The sequence below is a fragment of the Heliangelus exortis genome, chromosome 9 (assembly GCF_036169615.1).
Source record: "Heliangelus exortis chromosome 9, bHelExo1.hap1, whole genome shotgun sequence".
NCBI classification, from domain to species: domain Eukaryota; kingdom Metazoa; phylum Chordata; class Aves; order Apodiformes; family Trochilidae; genus Heliangelus; species Heliangelus exortis.
Window position 1 is genome coordinate 5,398,018 of NC_092430.1, and position 8,313 is coordinate 5,406,330.

General features: G+C 48.6%; 1 protein-coding gene across 1 annotated transcript in view; it reads right to left on the reverse strand.

Annotated features, from left to right (window-relative positions):
- The window catches only part of LOC139799655 (uncharacterized), a 152,422-nt gene that overhangs the window by 97,876 nt on the left and 46,233 nt on the right, over positions 1 to 8,313 (reverse strand). The window lies entirely within an intron of this gene.

The following is an 8,313-nucleotide window of genomic DNA, read 5'->3' on the forward strand; positions in this document are numbered from 1 at the left end:
GTGTCTGCTGCTGATTAACCTTTCTGCTGAAGCCATTCTGCTGTGGATGAAATATCTGTAGGCTGCATATCTGAAGAGCAAAATCTTGGTATTTGCTGTGTGTAATTACTATGAAAACTGTCACATGAGGACATCTCCATATGCCTTTGGAGCCTTTCCCCCTGTTCTGTATGGTATAGGCTATATGCACACGTGCATGTCTTCAGTCCCTTGCAGAACTCTCCCAAGTGCCAAACTCTTCAAAAGATAAGCAGTAAATCTCTTTGACTTGTCAAAGATGGTTCTTTGTTTGCAGTCTTGCTCCTGTGGCAATCTTGGGGTTTGGCTGAGGAAGGTAAATCTTGGACAGTGACTTTTTCTCTTAAGGGCATACTCCCAGTAGGAGGAGACAGGCAGCTGGTGGCTGTGGGGAGAAATTCCTGAAGTGTTTGACACTTAGTCCTGGTGTGTAAATAGATGACTATTGCTTGTATCCAAGCTGGAGGATGACTTAAAATTGAGCCTCTTTGTCAGGTAGGAATATTAGATGAAGGGACAATGCTTCCAGCAGGTGACACTTGGATGTGTCATGGATGGCCAGCAGCGGATGACCCAGTACAAACCCCAAGGTGAGATCTCAGAATATAGTGCCATAGATAATGCACAGGTAATAACTTAATAAGGGGGAGAGGAACAACAAAAAAGCTCTCTAGGAAGAATGGCTCTAACTGCTGGCCTCTCTCTTCCTGCTTGAGTTGAATAATGTAACAACAAGAAGGATAAATCTGGCTCTAGCTGTCTATGGCTGCCTACCACCAAATCCTCAAACTGGGAAGAGAATGGAAATCATCTATCTAGGACCTGAGCTGGACTTCAGAAGGCAGGATGTGTGTGAGAAGTGGCAAGGCACCTTCTTGAGGCTCTGGAGTAGCGTGGGATTGTAGTTCAGAGTAATGCTAATGCTATTTTAAAAGAGAATGACACCATGAAAATTAATTTTCAAATTGCTTTTATTTAATGTCTGTGGGGTTGCTACTCAAACTGAACTGCCATAGGCCTGGCAAACAGCTGCAGGGTGTTCTCTGGGCAGCAAACAGGTTTGGGGTTAGATTTAAGCAAAAAAAAAAAAAATGTGGTGACATAAATTTTGCCGTAGCACAGTTTTTCTGTAAACAAGTATTGGCCCCTCCTGTTAGTCCTGAAATAATCTGCAAAATAAGATGTTTGCTTAGTGCACTGAATAAAGAGAAACTGGGTTATTTTATTTTTTCCCCTCAAATCAGGCCAAAACGGGCAAATGGGAGGGAAGTATTTAAGCCTCATGGAGCCGGGACTCCCTGCCCAAGCTGAGCTCTGGGCAAACATGGGGAATGTTGCCTGTAGTGGCTTCTTGGGAGCTTTGGGTTCTGCAGAGTGAAATATGTCAGTGCTAAAAAAAAAGGGGTTTTCAGCTCTGATACTCCTAAGCAGTTGTTTTGTGGTTTGGGTTTTTTTTTTTTCAGTGCTTAACCAAAAGCAGATTGGAACTGGTATTTGCCTATAAACTGGGTAAAGGAAATCATGATGAAGGGAAGTGAAAGGAGAGCCTGGGAAGGAGTTAGGTTAGCAGCTAAAAACTTCCTTTTTAGCAGTGCTGTAAACACAGTGGCTGTGCTCATCAGTCCTGGGAGTTGATTTATATCAGATTTCCAGTCCTGTTCAACAGTAACTAGAGTTCAGCTGATGGCTTAGTGTTGGGCCTGTGCTCACTGTAGTTTTATTAACCCTTACTGTAGCAGTCTGCTTGCTGCTCTTAGAAGTCACTGGGGAAACTGCCTATAATCTGTAGAGGCTGTCAATGTAAATTTTTTTTTTTTTTTTTTTTTTTTTTTTTTTTTTTTTTTTTTTTTTTTTTTTGTCTCCAGGAATATCAAGCCTAAGGTGAGTGCTTGTGCTGCTTGGTTCTGCTCCAATATATCTCTCCTTTGCTCCCAACTGTTTTGCACTTCAACTTTGTTTTCAGGCCATGGAAAAGCTGAGGTGTTCTGGGGCTGCTGAACTCTGCTTGAGGGAAGGAGGGCTGGGGAGGAAATGTCCTCCAGGAGGAACAGAGGCAGACGGAATGCTCATCACTTAATGATGGATCCATAACTTCAAGCAGAAGCATAACTCCATGCAGAATGGAAGCTCAGATGGCCTCACTCTCTATCTGCTCTTACTGGCTGCATTTCCTAGGTATGCCTCAGTTTCTCCATCTTTAAAAGTGGAGGTAACATCTTTTGTAAACTTCTGAAGGGGAAAGCCTGGCCAGACAGTTCTTCAGTAATGGGAGATTAAAGTTCTGGGCAGAATGATCATAGAAAATACTTGTGGTTACAATTGCTTTAGCCTGGAGACTAAGAAGGGAGGAAGAGTTTGGTAAAACTTGTGATAATTTCCTGAGCTGGAGTTGTAGTGGGGAAAGTGGTTATTCAAGTAATTAGCAAGAAAAAAAAGCAGGCTATTATCTGCTGAACTGTCTCAACCTTGTTTTCATAACTTCAGAAAGCTCTAAAAAGGCTGGTTTTCTTTTACAGGCTCCACATTTCATTAACACTTCGTAATTTTCAAATCTTGGTTGCTGGACAGAGTTGTGAGGGAAGGTGTGTAGGGAGGGGCCTGTATAAAAGGATAACTGCTGTTCATCCCTTGGCATCACAGTGAGTTCCCTGCAAGCAGCTCTCTTCTGAAGACAGCCTCTCCTTTATAAACATGGCTGTGTTGCCTCCTAGCTGCACAGGGAGTTAATGAAGATGAAAAGATAGAAATTAAAATACCTCTTTGTAAGCAGTGTTCTAAAAAGTCCCCTGTGTGTGCTTCAGAGAAAGCCCTTTAGCTTAGTCCCACCAATTTAAACTGCACATCTTTATTAGCAATGCTGCTACTACCTGCAGAGGTTGACACCTGTCTAACACTAATAATTTCCATTATTGCTGTGGTGCCAGGAGGTCGTGATCACCTTGTGTGTTGGATGTGACACCCAGGAAGAGACAAGCCCCTACCAGAGGCTTATAGGGAAGGAGAGGGGGATGCCACCTGCCCTCCTCCTGGGGTGCTGGGTGCTGCAGCCGATGGCAGCAGAGCTTCCAACTCTTGGTTTGCCAGGCTGCTGCTCCAGCCAGCTGGGCACCATTCACTTGCCAGAGGACAGTTTTCTCTGAGCTCTTGACTAAGGGTGTTTTTTGTGTGCTGCAGGAGTCGTGTTGGGTGGATCCTGTGAGCTCATAGCAGCACAGCCCCCTCCGTGCTCCGGTGCCTTCTGTGTCCTTCAGATCATACCGAAGTTCCATGGGGTGCCATTTTTCCTGTCAAGGCCAGGGTGGAGATAACTTGTAGTCTAGTAGATTGTCCCCTGTCTGGGATGCACGTAACATTAACATGCTGGGATTTCCATTCCAAAATACCTCCAATAAACAATAAGCCCTGAGCTAATGATTACCTCCCTGAGCCTTCCCTGGCTGTTCAGCCCATGGCATCTTCCTTGAATATTGGAGCTGGACTCCTAATGAACAATTTTCCCTGTAATTAAGTGTAAGTAGCTCCTGGAAGGCATTTGTGCAATAGGGGGAGTGAATCAGGTGCTTTTCTTTTGGGGCACCAAGCACCTGGAGCCTGTGGGCACCTCTTATAATTACACGGGCTCTGGGCCACCCTGCCCTAGACCAAAGGGCTGGGTGCATCTCCTTGCTACATGGGCACCACTTGTTTCTCTTTCAGAATAATTTGTGCTGGCTGTGTCAGAAACCAAGCTGGTGCTGGGGAGTGAGGAAGGTGGTGCTGTGTTATCTTTAGCTCTATCTGACCAACGGGAGCATTTTCACCTTCCTGAAAGGGCTGAGGTGAGAACACAGCTGCTCTCAGCCTGTTCGAGGCCTTGGGGGCGTGTACGAGGCTGTGACAATCACAGACCCGTGTCACCTCTGGCCATTCGTGCAGAATGTCCCATACCCCGGGCTGGCTGCCATCTCACGCAGGCAGAGCAGGGTCAGTGTGTGTCCCTTTGGCTGCTGCCTTTGCTCAGCCCTGGTGAGGCCACACCTCGAGTCCTGTGTCCAGTTCTGGGCCCCTCAGCTCAGGAAGGACATCGAAGTCCTGGAGCAGGTCCAAAGGAGGGCAACTGGGCTGGTGAAGGGACTCGAGCACAGATCCTATGAGGAGAGGCTGAGGGAGCTGGGGGTGTTCAGGCTGGAGAAGAGGAGGCTCAGGGGAGACCTCATCACTCTCTCCAACTCCCTGAAAGGAGGTTGGAGCCAGGGGGGGATTGGTCTCTTTTCCCAGGCAACTCTCAGCAAGACAAGAGGGCACAAGAGGTCTCAAGTTGTGCCGGGGGAGGTTTAGGTTGGACATTAGAAAGAATTTCTTTAGGGAGACGGTGATCAGGCATTGGAATGGGCTGCCCAGGGAAGGGATGGATTCTCCATCCCTGGAGATATTTCAAAAGAGCCTGGATGTGGCACTCAGTGCCATGGGCTGGGAACTGCAGCAGTAGTGGATCAAGGGTTGGACTTGATGACCTCTGAGGTCCCTTCCAACCCAGCCAGTTCTATGATTCTATGACACTTTGCTGACACTCCCAAGGCTCCTCTCGGCTTGGAATAAATACAAGACAAAAATCCGCTGCAAAACTGAGGGAAGAGGATAGAATTTGAGTAGTTTTGCTCTGTTGTGTTGGATTTTGGTTGGGTTTTGTCACTGTTGTGTTTTTGGTCGCTGTTGGGTTTTTTTAATTATTTATTTCAATTTTTTTGTTTGTTTCTGTGACGTCTTCCGTTGGGACCTCTTGAGGATATCCTCGAAGAGACAGGATCAAGCAGAGAGACCACAGGGGGGGTGGGTGGGTGGGTTCCCTTTGGCTCTGGCCTCCCCACGCTGCGTGGTCTCAGCGGAGCTTCCCCCGCCCGTACCCCCGTGGGGCCGCAGCCCCGGCCGGGCCCGCAGTGCCCTCTGGTGCCCGAGTCTGGAAGCGCTCCCGCACCGCTTCCTGATGGCTTCGCACGGGGTTCCGCAGCCCCGGCACCGGCCGAAACCTCTTGGTGATGCTGCCTGTAGCAGGGGAGATGTTGCTCCGAGATATCCCCTGCTCTTCCCAGGACAGGAGGTTGCTTTCCCAATTATTTTGGGACGGCCTCTTCCTCCTCTCCGTGAGCCCAAACCACCCCGAAAAGTGGTGGAATTGCCATCCCCGGAGGTGTTCCAAAGCCACGGAGACGTGGTTTAGTGGTTGGCTTAGCAGTGGGTCGATGGTTGGACTCAATGATATTAAATGTGTTGTTCTGAGCAACAGGATTCCATGCTCCCAGCTGGAGCAAGAAGCTGTGAGCAGGGTACCCTTGGCAGGATCCCTCTGGAGCAGCCCCTGCCTGCTCACTCTGCCTTTTTCCACACTCTGTGTTGCCCTTCCCAGGTGCTTGTGGCCCCTGCCACTGCCCTGCCACCCGTATTGGTCCCTGGCAGGACTGCAGTGGGACAGGGCACACGAGGCAGAGGAGCAGCTTATTTTTGGGGTTGCTACTTTCCCTTCTTATCTCATTTTCATGGATCACCTGATGGCTGAATCCATGCAATGATTATGCCTGCTTTAACTAGCAAAGCAGTAACCTGGCACTTGGCCTGTTAAAATGGGCTGGAAAGTAAATTCTTCTCCTCTTCCCCACAACAGAGGTCCATATGGAGGGTATGCTGGCAATGAATTGCCTGGATAAGGGGTGTTCCAGCTAAGGGCAAAGATGATGAAATGTCTTGTGCCACATCCCTCTGGAGAGGCAGAAGCATGAGGAGCAGCAAGGGCCAGCACAGGTAAGGAGCAACACAGATGTGGTGTGCTCAGGGAATTACTTTTATCGACAAAAGAACAGCTCTTGCTGGATTTCTACTGTGACAGAAGAGTGGATGTGACCCAGCCGAAGAAACAGGTCTGCATGGCACCTTTTTAAGTGCCATGGACACAGAAATGGGGATTTTGCTGCTTCTGTTGTTGCATTATTTACCTGGAAAAATACACATTAAAATTAGACTTACCGTTATGGAATTCTCTGGCATACCATTGTGGCTTCCTGTGGAGCACAGGAAAATGGAGAGAAATAACAGTGCTGCATCTTCTGACTGCATGGGAGCCAACAGGAGGCAAACTGGAGAAAGAGGGTTTAGTGAGGAGGAAGCAGTAGGATGCAGTTCTGGAGGTAGAGAACAAGACATTCTTATGTCCCTGTTCCTGCAAAGGAGCTCAGAAGGATGGTAGAAGGATTTACAGCTCTGAGAAAAAGGGCATTTCCATCACAACTCCAAGTCGAGGTCATCAGGATTATGAGTACCAGATGATGAGGCCAGAGGGAATGTCTTATGTTATAAGAAAGGAAGGGCAGAAAAAAGGAAGATTAAAAACCTCCATCATAGTCCATAGTCATCAGATAAAGCCTTTGGATAATTCTCAAACATGTTTCTCCATGGATGTGCCATCCTATAGCTGTACATTCATACAGAGTCCCTGCTGTGAAGTCTCCATATTTCCTTCAGGTGAAGAGCCAGGATCTCATTTCTGGCAATGGGTAAGAGCTAAGCAGGTCATGTTTAAGAAGCAGAGCCATGGGTATGTAGGAGTCTGAGCAAGAAAACAGCATTGGGCAAAAAGGTGCCCAAGGCTTCATTATCCAAGGCTGCTTGGATAATGAGGGAATTATTGGTTCTGATTATAGGTACCTTCAGTGGGATAAGCACCCTATTGATGGTTGGAAGCGTGGAGTGACCTTGCACAGCAAACATGGTCAAGGCCTGAAATGTTGTCTGAAGTATTTTAAGTCCTGCTGGGCCATGTATTAGCCTGATGTGGGCATTACCTATTGTTTGTATGGGGCTGATTTGTTAGCCCAGGCCTGGAGTGACACTCTTGCCCTCAGTCGGACTGTCCCAGCCCAGATTCCCACAGCATTACAGTACCCACAGCAGAGTACCCAGCAAACTACCAAGCTTACCCATGGAGCTTCTGGCAAAGGTGGTCCTGGTGTGAAGAACTGGTCACAGCTGTTCACGTACAAGTGTGTTTGCACACAGACAGCATCCCCAAGTGCAGTGAGCTGAGCATCTGCTGAATCTCAGCCCTGGGGCAGGTACTGAGTAGTTAAACCACTAGGAGAAACCTAGGTCTCTAGGTGTGGAGACTGGAAGGCTCCAAAAGAGTTGGATGTTTAACCCCCTAAGATTCAAAGGGCATTCAGGCATCTGCATCCCCATGCTGGGCTGTGCTCTTGGGGCAGCTCTGCACAGGGGGTTTCCTTTTTTAAAGATTTGCTTCCTCCATGCATCCTCCTTTGGCTTCTCACTCCGATGCCTGGCTGAAGGCTTGCACAACCCCGGCACAAGTGAATGTACCCAGTCCCTTGTTCCAGGGACTATTATCTTGCCACTTCATCTTCTAGTTGAGCCTCTTTCAGAACCATGGGAGGCACCAAGTAGTGCAGGGCTGGACTGACTTGCTGATTGTGATTTTCCTCAATGAAAGGTTGAGGAAACCTAAGAAAAGCAGAGAAAAAGAGCAGGCTGTGCGTTTAGGAACTGGATTGAGAGAGGAACACTGGAGAAAAAGCACAGGGAAGAGCTGAAGGAGTGAGTGGGGGGCAGTGAGCAGGATTTGGAAGGGGGTGAGAAAGATAGGAAAAGGTGAACTCTGGAAATACAGAAGAAAGATTAGGAAGCAAGGAAAAGCTGAAGACAAAGCAGAGAGTAGTTAACCACAAGTATTTTTAAAACTTGAAGCTGAACCTATTGTCACCGAGTCTGTTTCCTTAGCTGTCTGGCAAAGAGCTGGAAAATCCAGCAAGGCGGATAAAATTCCTCTCATGGGGCAGGATAGGGGAAAGAAAATTTCCGCCGGCAGGAACTCTGGTGATAAACCGAGTGCGTGGACAATATTCCCCAGACACGGGAGGCTAAGGCATCAACAGCACAATCCAGCTGCTTCAGAACTTGGAGGATAAAGCGTTTTAGCTGCTTCTAGTTTAAAAGACAAAGAAAGGAGGCAATGTGTGTCCTGTGACCGCACGTCCTTGCTCGGCTCCCATCCATCCCTCCGTTAATGGCTGGGGATGGGGGGAAGGAACATCCTTTCCCTGACACCTCAGGGCGGCCCCTGCGCGGGACGGAGCCGCTCCCGCCGAAGCAGGCGCTGGATCCCGGTGTGGCGGGGTTGACACCTCCCGCTGCCGCCACTCGGTGGCAGCTCCCGCTGTCCCTCTTTTCCACGGGATACGGCCGGGATGCTCCTCTAGTCTAGAGAATGCGCCTGCCCGCCCCACGCCGGAGCCGCCCGCTGCGCCGCTACTC